The 17,423-nt window shown below is 40.6% G+C and overlaps 1 protein-coding gene across 1 annotated transcript in view; it reads left to right on the top strand.

Moving 5' to 3' along the window:
- Positions 1-4,873: 4,873 nt before the first annotated feature.
- LOC109529562 (leucine-rich repeat and fibronectin type-III domain-containing protein 5) overlaps positions 4,874-17,423 on the top strand; it is a 150,303-nt gene continuing 137,753 nt past the window's right edge. The window contains exon 1 of the mRNA XM_019892980.1: positions 4,874-5,798. The gene's annotated coding sequence lies outside the window, so the exon portion shown is untranslated. The remainder of the gene's footprint in view (positions 5,799-17,423) is intronic.

Here is a 17,423-nt window from a genome sequence, read left to right as displayed (position 1 = left end):
ATATATATATATATATATATATATATATATGGCTTGCTGGTTTGTGTATCTACAGGGCGTTGAACTGCAGCTCGTCAACCACGGAGGCAAAATGTATTCAAGAAATATCAAGCAACAAACTGAGTTAATCATGCCATTATCCCAAGTCATCCACATTTAAACTGAAGAGACTTAAGGAAATAAGATTAAACGCAATGTTGATCTGCAGCAATCGGGAGACAAAATATGTCAGTTCTGTTGGCACTTTAAAGTTGCCCCTTCTTACAGTTGAATCATCTCGTGTGGATGAAGCATCTCCAAATAAGGCATGAGGTTCATTAGCGCCACAGTTCTGACAGCTATGTGCCATTCGGCTTTGTTCTGGAAGGCACCATTTCCTATCATATTAAAGTGTACAAACGTATGCATAAAAAGACAGGAACATGCACTTATTTTTTTTACTTGAAAACTTGAACTTACAAAGTAGAACCAGTCTCCTCATCTTATTCTATCATTGTGAGAGATTGTTTGAGTTCCCCTAGAACACAACAAAACATTTGTCTTGAGTTAATTTCGATGTATATGAGTAATAAGTATTTCTTCCTGTGTGGAGTTTGCATGTTGTCCCTATGCCTGCGTGGGTTTTCTCCGTGGACTCCGGTTTCCTCCCACATTCCAAACACATGCATGGCAGGTTAATAGAACACTCTAAATTGTCCCTAGGTGTGAGTGTGAGTGCGGATGGTTGTTAGTCTCTGCGTGCCCTGTGATTGGCTGGCAACCAGTTCAGGGTGTCCCCCGCCTACTGCCCGAAGACAACTGGGATAGGTTCTAGCATGCCCTGCGACCCCTGTGAGGAAAAGGGGATTCAGAAAATGGATGGATGGACAAATGGTCTCCACTGGTCTGAGAGTGCCTGGCAACCAGTCCAGGGTGTATCACACCCTTCGTGCAAACTCTGCTGGGATAGACGTCAGCTCACCCAAAACCGTGTTGACTGGGAATGGATGCATGGTAAACAGTAGTCATGGTGATATTAGGAGTATTCTGAGTCGTGTTTTCCCAAACTATCCATGGAGATTGACAGACAATTCACATTCCCAAGTGTGAATTAAATTTTCAATTTGGCTTTCTGCTAAATCAGTGTTATCCATAATAATACAGTTTGGATTTTTGCTCAACATGAATTATTTAAAATATAACAGTACAAGTTTCATCAACAACCTACAAGACACATCAGTGTGGGCACTTTCTGTGAATGAATCACAAGATTGACATTATTTAGATCCAAACGAGGCGGGTGGACAGTCTTCTGTCAATGAATCACAAGACTGACATTGTTTAAATCTAAACGAGGCGGGTGGACAGTCTTCACAGCCGAAAACTGAAGTTATTTTAATCTCTTTTTTAGTGTAAGAGCCAGAAGGTGTTCTGGTGAAGGATCATGGAGAAAAAGGGAAAATAGCGGCTGGGTGTAGAATTAATGTTCTGAACAAATTAACTATGGGAGTTCATATCAATTACATACAATTAAACTTGAAGAGGGATTCTCTGTGTTTAAATAGCAAATTCTATCTAGTACGGAATGCAATTAAATTTCGATGGCAGTTATTACTGATATTTTATTGCGACACTGCAGAGAAGAAATGCTCATAAATCACGTAGCTTATGTTGTATCAAAAAAACAAAAAAGATTCAACAGCTAGCAGATGAGTGCTTTTGTATTTCTTGGAACGTGCCAGACTCCATTAAAAAGCCATTTCGATGACGGTTAATTTCTTGGCTCTGACAACAGAATAAGCCTCGGTAATTTATTTGCCCTGACAGCTGAATGGGTCTTGGTAGGGTGGTTTATGTCAAGTCTGTCCAACTGTTCTCAGGGCAAATGAATAACGTCACTAAGAGAGGCTGGGATAAACTGCTTGTGGTTAACTGTAGCACGATCAGTGTTCACCACCGTAGGAGCTATGTGTTGTTCACACAGATTGATTATACTTGGACAACATCCTGCCATGATGACAATACAGTGCATTTCAAGACAAGCTAACTTGAGTCTCATGCGAAGTACTTTCATGGCGAGCAGTTTAACGCTTCAAGTGAAAGTCTATCCAATTACTGTCAAGTCTTTGGCTATGATCAAGTAAATACTGAATCACCAGAGGGCAACACTGCAACCAAGCTCATAGAGATATACTGTATTGTAGTTTATTGCCAGAAATGTATGCTCTAAGACAGCGAGACAGTTGCAATCATCCATCCATTTTCTGATCCGCTTTATCCTCACAAGGGTCGCGGGAGGTGCTGGAGCCTATCCCAGCTGTCTTCGGGCAGTAGGCGGGGGACACCCTGAACTGGTTGCCAGCGAATCGCAGGGCACACATAGCCATACAACCATTCGTGCTCCATGTCTAAATATGAGCACAAGTTGTGTGACACATTTTTGCTGAAAGTGATCGAGGTGCAGGCAAGACTGACTCTGAGTTTCGTGGACGCGTGGTGGATGCCATCATATTCCAGGCAGGGCACACCATGAACTGGTTGCCAGCCAATCGCAGGTCACACAGAGACGAACAACCATCCGCGCTCACACTCACACCTAGGGACAATTTAGAGTGTTCAATCAGCCTGACATGCATGTTTTTGGAATGTGGGAGGAAGCCGTCCCAAGGAAGTACCCAGAGAAAACCCACCTAGAAATGAGGAGAACATGCAAACTCCACACAGGAAGGCCGGGGCCGGCATCCAACCCACGGCCTCTGCACTATGAGGTTGACGCGCTAACCACTAGAACACCGAGTTGCCTGCCTTGCAAAGATTGCTCCCATTAAGTTTCTCGTAATATAAATACAGTGAAATTTCATAATTTCATTCATGGTGTAAAGGAGGCCCAACTTGAGGGGGGGGGGAGAAATGAAGAATCTGATGCGGCTCTATAATGTCAGTAGTTGTGGGCTGTCCACATTTTTATGAGCTCTCGGCAAAAAAAAAAAAAGAATCGTGATTTCAGTATGGTACGAACCCATCAGCCACCTGTCTCATTGACTTGAGTGGCTGTTAAGAGCAAATCGATGAAATGCAACGTCAGCCTGAAGGTCAGATTCTGCTTGCTTGTTGTCATGATGAACAGTTCTACCATGCAGGATTACGAATGGAACACACTGCGTGATTTCCCAGCACACTCGACATACGATAAGAGCAATTGATCAAATTAAATGTTTTTCCTGAGTATTAATGAGAGATATTTGATAATACTGGTCCAATAACTACTAATTTATTCATTTTGAGTCCTGATCTCTATGGTGCCCATACATCAGACTACTGTCTGTATTGCTTATCTTATTCAGTCCAGGGTCACAAGGAGCTTGAACCTATCCTCGTTTATTTTGGGGGACACGGCTCACATTCTCAAATATACTCTATATGTGTATCGATCGATCTCTGTTTTTCTCTCTCTCTCTCTCTCTCTCTCTCTCTCTCTCTCTCTCTCTCTCTCTCTCTCTATCTCTCTCTCTCTCTCTATCTGTCTATCTATGAAATACAGAGACGCAAACAAGGCTGTACACTTAGTTTTTTTTTTGCTACCCCCCCCACCGCGCCAATCATCATAAAGGGCCAAACATCTCTCTCCCATGAACATGCTTGTCATCGGTCATCCATGGCAAGCCTCACTGTGGTCAAAGGTGTATTTTTTGGCGTTCATCTTTCCCCTTTATGCTCCTGTGCATGGACCCGGGAACTGTTGCACATTTTGTCTTATCAGTGCAGTGCAGGGACCACATATCTCCAAATCTGTTTTTTTCATGTTGCACTCTTCACAACATAACCACAGGGTGTCAGTTGTGTAAACACACTTCATCAACAACCATTTCCCACCGAATCCACCTGCAAATACGGTGATACTCATGTTAAAAAAGGAGAGACGGTAGAATATTGTACATATTTGTATTCTATTGAACATAATGGCGCTTATATTGTTTTGGGCCAAAACATAGTTCCGTGATGCAGAAAAATGAAGGATTGCGCGAAAGACAGAATATAAAAGTACACAGATACGGAATACAGTCCCAAAATGTCTTCATCTCCTGAGTTATTTGTATAATTTCAAATGTCTTATTTCCAGTTGCACTCTGATCTACAAATAAGGATGAATGTTAAGTTAAATATTATCATCACAGCATAAAGATGTGAGTTCTTATTAAAAAAAAAATGAGTCATTTAAAGAAGTCCCTGCTTCTGCAGTCAATGTGCACGTTCCATCATTGTATGATTTAACGATTGATGGATATTCAGTATTGTTCCTGATCCACCTGATTTTATTTGTATAAATACATTTGCAGTGTGAACTAAATGTCCAAATCATTAGGAGATTTCAATAAATTCTCTGGACATTCTAGAAAACCAACGTCAAGATTGGTAAAAGTATGTCATTTTAATTGAAAGTTTTGTTGAAATAAAAGTGATGAAAAAATTGCATGGCTCTTTGTTGGGATTTGGGTTCCTCTCCTGTGTAAAAACACAATACCACTTGAGACCCCACCACCTCAAAGGTGCAAACATGTCTTTTGAATATAAACTATCTTTGAGTTGAACATTATGGATCACTCATAAAATCCTCATCACTTTTCTCAACACGAGCAGCATCTGCATAATTAGTAAAGGTATGCTTTTTTCTAGTTTTGCTTTAGGTTGGCGGCCAGTCCAGGGATACTCTGCCTCTGAGCTAATTGTTTGGGTGGGTGATATTTTTTTTTTTGTTTTTGTTTTTATTTTTATCTCTAACACTCAAATTCAATTCTAGTTTATCATCGTTTTCGTTTTGGACTTTCTATCGAATGTTTTATTTTGAAGAGAAGTGAACAGGAAGTGGATTACACTGAATGTCGTTGTCTGACTGCTTTTCCCCCAAAGCGCTCTGTGGATTAGCTGTGCAAGAGAAGCGATCACCGCGGAGCGAGGATCAGCGGAGTTCTGTTATTCACTTGTCTGTGGCCGGGGAAACCCGAACACGAATTTCATTGTAAGCTTGGAACGAAACATTTTCTTTTCCACCTCACAAGTTATTTTTTTTTAATGTTTTCCTTCCGCGGACTACAGTCGAGACACACAGTGCTGACTTGACAGAGATTCGCAGCTACGACGAGAGACAAAAAGAGAGAGCAGCTTGCGACTGGAAAGTGACTTAAAATGTCTTGTTGAAAATGTTGCACTTTTGACATCCTTTGGCGCACCAGAGGTGAATCATTTTATTTTATTTAATTGTATACCTGAGCTGGTTTTGAAATGGGTCTTGCTCGGTATATTGGACTATTGTAGAGGAATTCTTCGTGGGTCACCTGCGCGAGGAGAGCGACCGGCGGGTGTGGGGGGGAAAGGAAGCACTGGTGGGACGGAGTGGAAGATGCAAGGTTAAAAAGGGAGGACAGGGGCAACGGCTGAAGTGGCTCTGTGTCAAGTTCTCACGAATGGGATTCTTTACTAACCTTGCGAATGGCGGGATGAAACGCGGAGAAAAAAACTGGGAGAGACCAAAAAAGACGAAGGCGAGAAGAAGGACGCCGTCGACCGCTGCGTGAATGCAGAATGGACGCACCCCTTTGGAAGACTGAAGTCTAAATCTAGACGGGATTTACATTCACCCCAAGGGATATTCACAGATTCCCCTGCACATACATGAATGGCCCTTATTCTTTCGTTTGGAACCTATATTGTGGAGTTACAACCGTGACTCAATTGTAACGATGGGATTTGAAGATATAACTGAGCCCTGACGCGTGGTCATCGAAGGAAGCCAACAAAGGCTGGTACGTACAGGAACGGAGGTAAAGTTTTTTCCCCTCACATTTATTATTTCAATGTGCAGTTTTATTTCAATGCATCCGCACAAAGATGCCATCCTCCTTCATCATGTATTCGTTTGAGTGCAGCATTTCAGTGATGAAATGGTTTGTGGAGCTGAAGAAGAGTTAGTCCTACTGGTATGTTGGGTGTTACCGTGGGATGATGATGTGCTGGGTGGGGTGCATGGGTTACTCGAGGAGATCAGAACATACCAAGGTCACAGTATTAGTGCAGTGCAAGTTGTACAGGTGCAGAGTGCGTGTGTGTCCGCGCGCCCGCGCCTCTGTGTGTGTGCGCGCGCGCGCGTAATCCTTGGCCGGATGTCAGTCCGCTGAGGCTAAATTCCACCAGCCTGGGGTGAGCAAACGACGCGCGCGTGTAAGTGTGTTGTGTGTGGCTCAAATGCACACGGATGATACTTGGAGGCAATATCTGATCAGCCAATCCTTCAGGAAATAAACTAAAACCCGATGTTGTGCGTCACGTTTTTACACCTGCCTCCAGTTAATGAGGGGCGGGTAAAGACTGTTTGTGACATATTTGTGTGTCGGAGTACATGTTATTTGCAGTGTGAAAAAGAGAGGTTCACGGTAGAAAGGTTCGTCTTATATTGGAGCAAATTATGAATGTGCAGGAAGAACACTAGCAGCAAAATACAGTATGTAGGTGAACCATTCTTTTTGTATTAGTCTAATTGTGTGTGTGTGTGTGTGTGTGTGTGTGTGTGTGTGCACACACACACACACACACACACACAGGAAAGAATATGAATATATACATATATATATGTTCACAGAGAGAGAGAGAGAGAGAGAGAGAGAGAGAGAGAGAGAGAGAGAGAGAGTGTGTGTTGCAGAGTTTCCCAACTTAAATTTTTAACATCATCAGACAATGATAATCTTAGTAAAAATAAAATGCAAATTTTAAATGGTCATTTTATTTATTAAAGAAAAAATATTCAAATCTACTCAGGCCAGTGTGATAAAGTGCTCACTGCTGAAACCTAACCTTTTCTGGTCAAGAGAATAATTCTTAGTTCTCTCAGTCACAATAAATTATCCAGGTCCTGAAATAACAAAGCAATTCCCACCACCTGAAAATGAAATGTTGTCTTCCATTTATGCCAGATGTGATCAGACACACACGTCTCATAGGTCCATAGAATATGCACTTAATCCACACAGGGCCAGGTTACTTTATTTAATGTTTATTTAAAGGTAGAGTTTGCAGTGATTGAAAAAATGTTGTTTGTCATGTGAGTTAAAACTGTCTGTGTGACCTGAAAGTACAATATCATGAAAATGATCGTTTGAAAAATATTCCCTCTCAGGCCCATTCTTATGCCTCTGTTTTATCATTTGTTTGAAGCACATAATTCTCATAAATGTAAAGATACGTGTGCTATATGTAAAAACAAGCAAATTCACGACAACAAATTTAAAGTCAAAACATTACCACTACACACACAATACTCTTATATTTTGACACTGTGCATCTTCTTTGTTTTATTGTTTGTTTTGCAATCAAAATATAACCTTTTGTTTTGTTTTTAAATCAAATGTAACCTTATCCGCTGAATATGGCCAATTTTTAATTGTGATTCATCAGTTATTTGCTGGACTCTAAAAACAAGTTTGTCCAGGTAAATTCACTTGTATTGATTTATCAATGTAATAAATATATACACAAGAACAACTCGTAATGGTGCTGATCGCCCATGGTTAAGAAAGCATTATGCAAATATTTTCTGGCATTACAAAGAGTGTCTGGCTGAGCATGTGAAGAAATGGTGATTTTCATTCATTTTCATTGGTTTGAGTGTCCTACTTACATGTAAAAAGAGTAGATTGCTTTTGCAATAGCTTCACAATAAAATAACTTGGACAGCAGTTTTGACTGAACAATGAAACGAGGGAATAAAGAAAGCTTTGCCCAATTTCATGGATGTTTCTGGAATCAACTTTCCCACTGTTGGCTGTTGCTCCAACAACAGATGCTTATCTGTCTACCTTGGTGATAAACACGGCTTCAAAAATGGCATGAGTGGGGAAGGGAGACGTTTTCCAGATGTCTCTTGAGCTCATTTGCAGTGAACTGCCGCCCATTCACGGATGATTCTACCCAAATTCACCTTTTCATATTTTTTTCTTGTGGAAACTCTCCTCAGCTATTGACTGAAAAAAACTCACCTATTTGCTTTTTACTTGCTTTATCTGTCATTGTATTAGACACTACAAGACAGCACCAAAGCCCTAATGAGAAAATAGAATTTGGTGTTGGAACGTATGTTAACGTAAGTGATATTTTGGAACTGAGAGATTTATGTGTGTCGGGGAGAAGCGAAGTTTAGCCATGGTTGTTAGCAGAAGCTACAAAGAGTATTCTTATGGTAAACTTGTAAGACAGGTTTATGGTCTATACTGTTAATAAAATGGCGATCAATTACTTGGCATTTTCTTCTCTGTTTGCAGCAGATGTCAGCCACTTAGTTCATTGTACACCATCTTCTTTTTGTAAGATACCCCCACCCTTGCTCAGAAAAGACAAACGTGTTGACTGCTATCAGTCCTATAGTACAAGGAAGTAGAGGCTGTTCAGAGTGTTCTTTATCTGGCCAGGGGGATTTTTATTACAGCGTCTTTCTTCTTGCTCTCTGTTTATCTCAGCTTTCAGCAGCAGCTTTCCTTCACTCTCTCTTTAACTATCTGACAGAGGGTTGCAGGATCCTGCAGAGTGGATGGTGGAGCTCTAATTCAATTTCTTCCACTGCTGAGAGACAGAGCTGAATAAACAGAACCAAAGAGAGGAGAGAGTATGGATGTGAGCAAGAATGCTGGTGACCATGTACGTTAGATAAAATTTGCAAAGGGGTGGCGAGCCTTGTTTGGGAGCTTGAGTGTCATTGTGACGTCTGAATTGATTATGTCGATGCGACGATCGTACACAATGTCCTCCACACTTAAACACAATTCGTTTCAGGAGGCTGTTACAGATTTTCTTTCTGTGGTTTGTTTGGGTTCTGAATCCTTGTTTTTGAGTTTTATTTTCAACATAATTCATTTTTAGGGGAAACAGCGAGCGTCTTTCTTTTTCTATTTCAAAAAAAACAGCGTAAAGGCTCAGATGCAATAATAAGAAAACCGTTGCATAGCTGCCAACTGTTATGGATTGTTCGCATCATTGAACACTACCTCGTTATGCCTGCAGTATTGATCGTTACGGATATTTTCAGAAATTTTTGGTCACACAATTGTGCAAACATGTTGAAAATGAGCAAAAATAATTCATAGATAATATCAATGTATGCTTCACAATCCAACTCAACTCTCAACTCAACTCAACTGTATTTATAGAGCACATTCAAACAGCCATTGCTGAATACAAAGTGCTGTACATGGAGCAACTAACATATATACAATAATAAAGCAATAATCAGTCACAAAGATGGTAGTAGGCACCAGTTGTGGATGCTGGTCTGTCAAGGAGGGGAATCTCAATTTCGGCCTACACCATAAAAAATGGGATAAGTGTCGCCGGTGCCAGTCAGGCGTGGGCCGGTTGTACATTTTTACCAGCACTGCTATTTTATTTTATTTTGTCTTAATTTTGAAATTATAAATATGGTCATGTAATGTTGTAAAACATTATAATATAATATAGGTCAACAGGCCATATATACTTGAAAGCAAGCACTGAAGTGTTCTTGCGTGTGTGCTGTCTTGGCATCAGCAGCTGCATGTGTCCGTCGCGCGCTCGGCATGTGTCCCGCCGCCCTCTTGACCTCCGCAAGATAACTGTCATCTGCTGGTTTTAACTATCGATCAATGCCAAACTTGGAAGGAGGAATGTGATTGGTTGAACTGAGATTTATATGAATGTGGAAAGGTCACGTGACTGATATTGTCCTCACTTCGACACTTGAATGATCATATCTCGATTTCAATACAATATAAGGTACACCATGTTTCAAAATCACGGCCCGGGGGCCAAATCTGGCCCATCACATCATTTTTCATGGCCTGCGAAAGCAAATCAAATTCCATAATGCTTCCTAATACCTGCACCAAAATTTTGAATTCTCACTCACATCTAATAAATAACGGCGATATTATGAGCCTTTTCTTGTTACCAAACCTCTCATAACAGTAACTCAAATAGTTGAAGAAACGATTATTCTTGACTCGCTCGCTCGGCATGTGTCCCGCCGCCCTCTTGACCTCCGCAAGATAACTGTCATCTGCTGGTTTTAACTATCGATCAATGCCAAACTTGGAAGGAGGAATGTGGTTGGTTGAACTGAGATTTATATGAATTTGGAAAGGTCACGTGACTGATATTGTCCTCACTTAATATCTTGAATGATCATATCTCGATTTCAATACAATATAAGGTACACCATGTTTCAAAATCACGGCCCGGGGGCCAAATCTGGCCCATCACATCATTTTTCATGGCCTGCGAAAGCAAATCAAATTCCATAATGCTTCCTAATACCTGCACCAAAATTTTGAATTCTCACTCACATCTAATAAATAACGGCGATATTATGAGCCTTTTCTTGTTACCAAACCTCTCATAACAGTAACTCAAATAGTTGAAGAAACGATTATTCTTGACTTCTTGATATGGTTTCACAGTCATCACGGCCCTCCAAGGGAAACAGTAACTACAATGTGGCCTGCGACAAAAATGAATTTGACACCCCTGATATACACTATATCGTCCAGCCCTAATGATTTCTGCGTGACTTCCCTCATCTAGATACGGCACTCGTGATTTATGTCCTCGTTAAAATGCAACCAGTTGGGAATAAGCTTGCTTGTCACCAAATAATTTGTACTCGTTAAACTTCTATATGAAATTATGTCGTTTGGACGTGTCACATTCTGTTGCACTCTCAGCTCTCTCAACTCTTTGACAATGTCAGCCACAGTGCTTTCTGAGGCGGCCTATGACAGAATGTCGGCCCAGTTGCCCGAAAGATTTTTTTGGGTCCTTATTTTTGCATGTCTGTCTGTCGGTATTTATTTAATACAGGCGCTTAGGGGCGCGAATGGCACCAATTTGGTTGAATGGCTCATATAATCATTCCCATAGAATGAGGGATGCCTCTATTTGATATATTTGATTTATCGAATGGTAAACAATACATTTGAATCGTAATGTATCGATTTGTGTGGGCTAAAATGACAAGTCCGCGGAGCTACGTAGTTGTTGGGTACGTGCGTGACTTCTCTCATCGAGAAAAGACACGATTGATTTATGACTTTGTTAAATACAAGCAGTGGGGAATAATCTTGTTTGTCGCCAAACAATTCACACTCGTTAAACTATTTGAAGTTACCTTGTTTGGACGTGTCACTGTCTCTAACCTGTCTGTCGCACTCTCAGTTCTCTCAACTCTTTGATGATGCTGTTTAGCGAGGAAGCTTCTTTATATCAGGCAAAGCAGATTTATTTTGGAGTATCTTTCGGCTTGCTTCTCCCTCCAAATAAGCTATGAAGACAAACCCGCTGCTCTTTCTCTGCCTGCTGGAGTGATGTGTGCAGCAGAGGAGACGTGTCTGTGGGTGCGTGCATGTCACACTAACTACATTGTGACTAAAAAAAGAAACCCCCCAAAAAAGTAACATTGTCAAATATAAAACTAAGATACCACTGTTCAGTTTAGCAAGATATTTGCACATTTGGGTTATTTTGTAGCTTTGTGACCTTTAAATGTTCAGAAAATAAAACCTTTTCACCCAATACCGGACTAGCTGAAAATCATGTGATCAGTTCAGGACACACACACACACACACACACACACACACACACACACACACACACACACACACACACACACACACACCGCTGTATCCATCCCATGGTCATGTTAATTTTTTTTTCTGGAAAGAAGTTGGCAGCTCTCGGTTTAGCAGTTGAGAGTAGTTTGGCATATTGAGACAATGTTACAATTAACATTTTTGGGAGGTATAGAGTAAACAAACAGTGTAGAGTATATGCAGATAAATGCCTAACTAGTATTTTCCCTCAAACTAATGATCTGTTGTTCAATCACAGTGCCTCTAAATAGATTACCTCTCTCTGCCCAGGCAGGATTAATTTAGATGGTGCTTGGTGGCTGTTAAGTTGACTCAAGTACAACTAACAACCAATACATTGTGTTTTCTTGGCATATTTTGTTCCAAATCACTATCTAAAAGTATGAATAATTACATACTGTAAACATGTCAATTGTTGTTTTTTGAAAGAATAGCTTTAAAAAAAAAAATCCACCAAGAGTTGAACATGCTTGGGAAAGGCCAGATCACATTTATGATGGTGTCAGTCTGATTAGTATGTGGTTGAGTGTCCAATAAAGTGGGAATTAGGGGTTGCTATTGGTGTTACTCAACTGAACTGTATTCATAGAGCACTTTAAAACAACCAGCTCTGTATACAAAGTGCTGTGCATGGAGCAAATATCATATATACAGCAATAAACAATGAAACAACAAATTAATAATAAAGACAGTAGAAAGCACAAAAACAGTAAAACTAAGAGGTATATTGATAGTGCAGCCTCATAACAGCACAACAGTTACATGCAAGAAACAAAAATAATGGTGGCTTTAAATCACAGCATTTCTTTACTCACTACTGTTTAAAATGACATTTTTCCTTTTCTTCCTAAAGCAGGCATATCCAACTCTGGGCATGGAGGGCCACTGTCCTTCCTCTACACTCTCATTTCCTATCAATCCTTTCACAAGTTATGCCATATATTATATAATATTAATCCAAGTACCAGTATATTGTATATATGTAACAGGCCCGGTAAAAAAGTACTGTACTGTATTATAATCACAAAAAAAATCTGTGAAATGATAAATACCTGACATGTTCTTTTACTATTTCCTCCAATATCCATCCATTTTCCGATCCACTTTATCCTCACAAAAGTTACGGGTGTTGCTGGAGCCTATCCCAGCCGTCTTTGGGCAGTAGACAGGGGACGACTGACAATATCAAGAGGTCTAGAAAACAACACTTGAGCAATCAAGGTCAAAAATCCGACCAAGAGTGGCAGAAGCTGGAGTCCTTAAATACCTGTATAAGGCATAATGAACATAGGGAACAGATGTACCTGCTGGAGGGAAACGTTCTTCCCTCCAGCTGGAGCTGAAAGAAAAAACAGACATGACAATTTGAGGACTGAAGTAAGGACTACCTGTACTTGAGGTCTAATTCCCTAATTTCCCTCCATGGCAGAAATGTGGGGACACAGATTCCGGTTGTGGTTGTCTATGTGTAGCTTGATATATTGTTCTGTTTTTTTTTTGTTTTTTTTGCGACCTCCTGGATGAGTCCTCATTTCACTCTTGGAGTAATTTTTGTTGGCCGATCACTCCTGGGGATGGTTCACCACTGTGTCCAGTTTTCTCCATTTGTGAGTAAAAGCTTTGACTTGAATTTTGCTTCGACTGGATTTCCGTTGCCTGGGAAATGGCTGTGCTACCTTTTGAACTACTTTTTAGTTGAAAAAAAAAAAAAACACACTATAAGGCGCACCTTCAATGAACGGCCTATTTTAAAATTGTTTTCCTATAGACAGATCTGTGAATGGTGTCCCTCCATGTTTTTTTTTCTTTTCTTTTTCTTTCTTAAATAAATCTCATAATTTTTTATAAATACTTTCGTTGTCTTGGTTTCCCTGGACAAGACAAGGGCGCACCACATTATAAGGCGCATAGAATAGAAGCCACAATAGCGTCTGAGGTTGCGTTATGCAGCCACTAGATGGAGCCACGCTAAATACAATGCAATCCAGCTTTATTTATATAGCGCTTTCACAACTGCTGCAACTGTAACAAAGCATTTAGAATACTCTGTCCAAGAAATCAGAATATTGATCCATATATAAGACGGTTGGATTATAAGGCGCACTGTCAGCTTTTGAGAAAATTGAATGGTTTTAGGTGCGCCTTATAGTGCGGAAAGTACGGTACATCATTGTGAAACTATATTTCATTTACTTGGGTTGTCTTTATACATAAAAATTGGCTTTTATGATCTGATGCACGGATGTCCAAACTTGGTCCTCAAGGTCTGCTCTCCTGCAACACACGATTCAAATAATCAGCATCATTGTAATGCTGCTTCACAGCTGGCTGATGAGCTGATCATTTGGCTTGAGAAAAGTAAAAGGGGTTTGTTTTTCCACCTTTTCCCATTTTGTAGGTAGGTTGATGAAAGGCTAGTGTGTTAACTGCGATGAATTGGTGAGAGCTGTGCAGGTTGAGAAAGGACTCTTCCTGTCAATATAACTGTTAATATCAGTCTAAGACTCTTAATTACAAGGACAATAAGGTCATCACTTTTTTTTTCGGCACTAGACACTGAGAAGATTAAATGTTACATTTAATTAAGAGGCCTGGATTCAGGAAATGAGAAATTGGTGGTCTATGCCAAAAGAAGCTACATTTAGCCTAGCTTGTGAGCACCTACCATCTGTTCACACAGATTGAGCCCACAAAGCAAGCGCAAGCTATGCTATATGTCTTTGTTTGTTGCGTCGTGTTATACAACTCCACGTTTTATAAAGGAGTACGTTAGGATGTCTTTGTTTTGTATTGACTGTTAATTTCTGCGTAAGCGTTTTATAAATGAAAATCTTTGATAGCTTAAAAAGACTAAAGCCATGCTGAATGATTGATTGTGTGAGCCTCTTTTCAGAAGTTATACATAAATAGAACTTTAATTGGAAATATGTTTTTGGGAACCGTGATTCTTATGTCCTAAATGTATATTTGGTTATCATAGCTTTTGTGCTTCACTAAATGATTTACTCCATCCATCCATCCATTTTGCAATCTGCTTTATCCTCACGAGGGTCGCGGGCATGCTAGAGCCTATCCCAGCCATCTTCGGGCAGTAGGCGAGGTACACCCTGAAGTGGTTGCCAGCTAATCTTGAATTATTATTATAGTGCACAATTTTCCACCCCCCAAAAAATATACCTTCATAACTGAAATGGGCACTTTGGATAAAATACCAGATTGCATCTTTTTTTTTTTCCTCAATAGAGTGAGCAAATGGAGGTATGCGTGTATGTTTGTTTCCTCGGGGGTCATTTGGACGGGTTAGGATGGCTTCATTGCTGTCACCCTGCTGACTTACCTTCACACAAAACACACTTGCAAATCTGACCACACACACAATAACGTGAGAAATGGATGTAATCTTCCAAACAAGAATATTTTTTTATCATCATTCAACTGCAACTGTCATACCTTTGAAAACAAAAGCGGTGTTGAGCTGACATAGTGTATGAAGATGTAAGTAACGTATTTCCTTTTAACATTTTCTCCCCAAAAGAATTTACTGGTTCTCTAGTTTTTATCAGTAACAACAAGATCTGTAAATGTCTTTTTTTTTTTTTTTCCTGAATTGTGACGTAGCAGTGTGGCTAATAGACACCATTTGGTCACCACACTGAGTTTCACTGCCCATGACTTGGAAGCGATGCTTAGGCATCATAACCTTTTGACACCAGGAAAGCACTATCATTCATTTATTCATTCCGTTCCGGTTTATCCTCACAAGGGGGGTGCTGGAACCTATCCCAGCCGTCTTTGGGCAGTAGGCAGGGGACACCCTGAACTGGTTGCCAGCCAATTGCAGGGCACACAGAGGCGCTCACATTCACACCTAGGGACGATTTGGAGTGTTCAGTCAGCCTCCCATGCATGTAATTGGAATGTGGGTGGAAACCGGAGTACCCAGAGTAAACCCACGCAGGCCCGGGGAGAACATGCAAACTCCACACAGGGAGGCCGGAGCCCGAATCGAACCCTGAGCCTCTGCACTGTGAGGTCGACGCACTAACCACTTGGTCACCGGGCCACCAGCACTATCATTTTAAATAAATAAATTGAGGAGCGCTGCAATGCTAACCCAGATTAGTATTAACTATAAATATTATTAACAGTAGCTTCTGATAACCAGCACAAATTAATATTTGTTGTAGTTGTTGATGTGGGGTTGGGGTGTACTGTATTTTGATTTCCCATGTGGTTCAGGCATGCATAGATCTTCACATAAATCAAGTCTATGAATGCTTAATTGTATTTTTAATTGGCACTCACGTTTTCTTTCCCACACTCTCATTTAACAGCACTCTAGATGCATTCTTTGCTTGCTTGCCCACAAGAAACCATATCTTAATCAAATTCAAACAACACTGGTGCAAATATTGATGATTTCTCTTCCAATTAGACATTTTTCAGTGTATAAATAAAACAGGCAGGTAATATGAGGAACCAGTGATTATTACTCAATGCTTGTTAAGGCCGTCTCTCACTTAGGAGCAACGGTTTGCAAGTGTGTGCGGACATCGTGAATTTTTTTTTTGTTTGGTTTTTATCAGGGCTCGAGGTCACAAACGGTCACAAAGACATTTGCCAACAATTTTCATGCTCTCAAACTATTTTTCTTGTGGCAAAGACATTTTGAATGAGTTCAAAATTGGATGGAAACAAGAAAAAAGTGTCTGCGATTATGAAAACAGTTTGGAAATGTCCAGGTGAACTTCTGCAATTGTTTGCAACATGAAAGGAACCCTGACAACAACAACAACAACAAAAATATCCGCTACGAGCACTGCTCAGTGAGTTACGGGCTTTAAGGAAACATTATTTTACAAAGCTTCATTTCTGTTGAACCTTTTTATCCATATCATTTAAGATCAGCCAACAGACCAACTAAATCATTTCGTGCTGCTTCACTTTAAAATGACGGAATAGTGGGTAAAGGAAGAGCATTCCTGGTTGCGCAAACAAGATTATTCATGTAGCTGTACTTACTCTAAAGTCAAACCTTACGACAGCTTAATCTTATTAGTGATTTAATCTGCTAACTTTACTGCATTGATGCGCTGCAGGATTTAGAGTTTGGAGATAAGTTTTTTTTGTACAATAATTCAAGATGCAAGGGAAGCACTTGCACCGATCAGATGGTCAAATGAGGCTCATTTCATGTCGGCAAGAGCGGACATCTTTCTGAATCTTACTCAGGCAAGTAGATTTTTGTGCTTGTCAGTGTTTCTTTTTCATGGTTAATTTTGGAACTTCCGTCCAATGAAACTGCAAACTTCATATCATGTAAATGTATCCATCCAGCCAGCCATTTTCTGATCCGCTTATCCTCACAAGGGTCGCGGGGGGTTTCTGGAGCCTATCTCAGCCATCTTCGGGCAGTAGGCGGGTCGCGGTGCGTGCTGGGGCCTATCCCAGCCGTCTTCGGGCAGTAGGCGGGGGACACCCTAAACCGATTGCCAGCCAATCGCAGGGCATACACAGACGAACACTCACATCCAGCGATAATTTAGAGTGTTCAATCAGCCTGCCATGCATGTTTTGGAATGTGGGAGGAAACGGAGCAGCCGGAGAAAACCCACAGAGGCACGGGGAGAACATGCAAACACCACACAGGGAGCTGGAATTGAACCCGGCACCTCTGCACTGTGAGGTCGACGCTCTAACCACTTGACCACCAGGCCCCTTTAATGTAAATGTAAAATCAAAAATAATGTTCAGATAGATAGATAGATAGATAGATAGAT

This window comes from Hippocampus comes, unplaced genomic scaffold (assembly GCF_001891065.2).
Source record: "Hippocampus comes isolate QL1 unplaced genomic scaffold, H_comes_QL1_v1.1 scaffold169, whole genome shotgun sequence".
Lineage (NCBI taxonomy): Eukaryota > Metazoa > Chordata > Actinopteri > Syngnathiformes > Syngnathidae > Hippocampus > Hippocampus comes.
The sequence above is the reverse complement of the archived record's forward strand: the minus strand, read 5'-3'. Positions and strand labels throughout refer to the sequence as shown.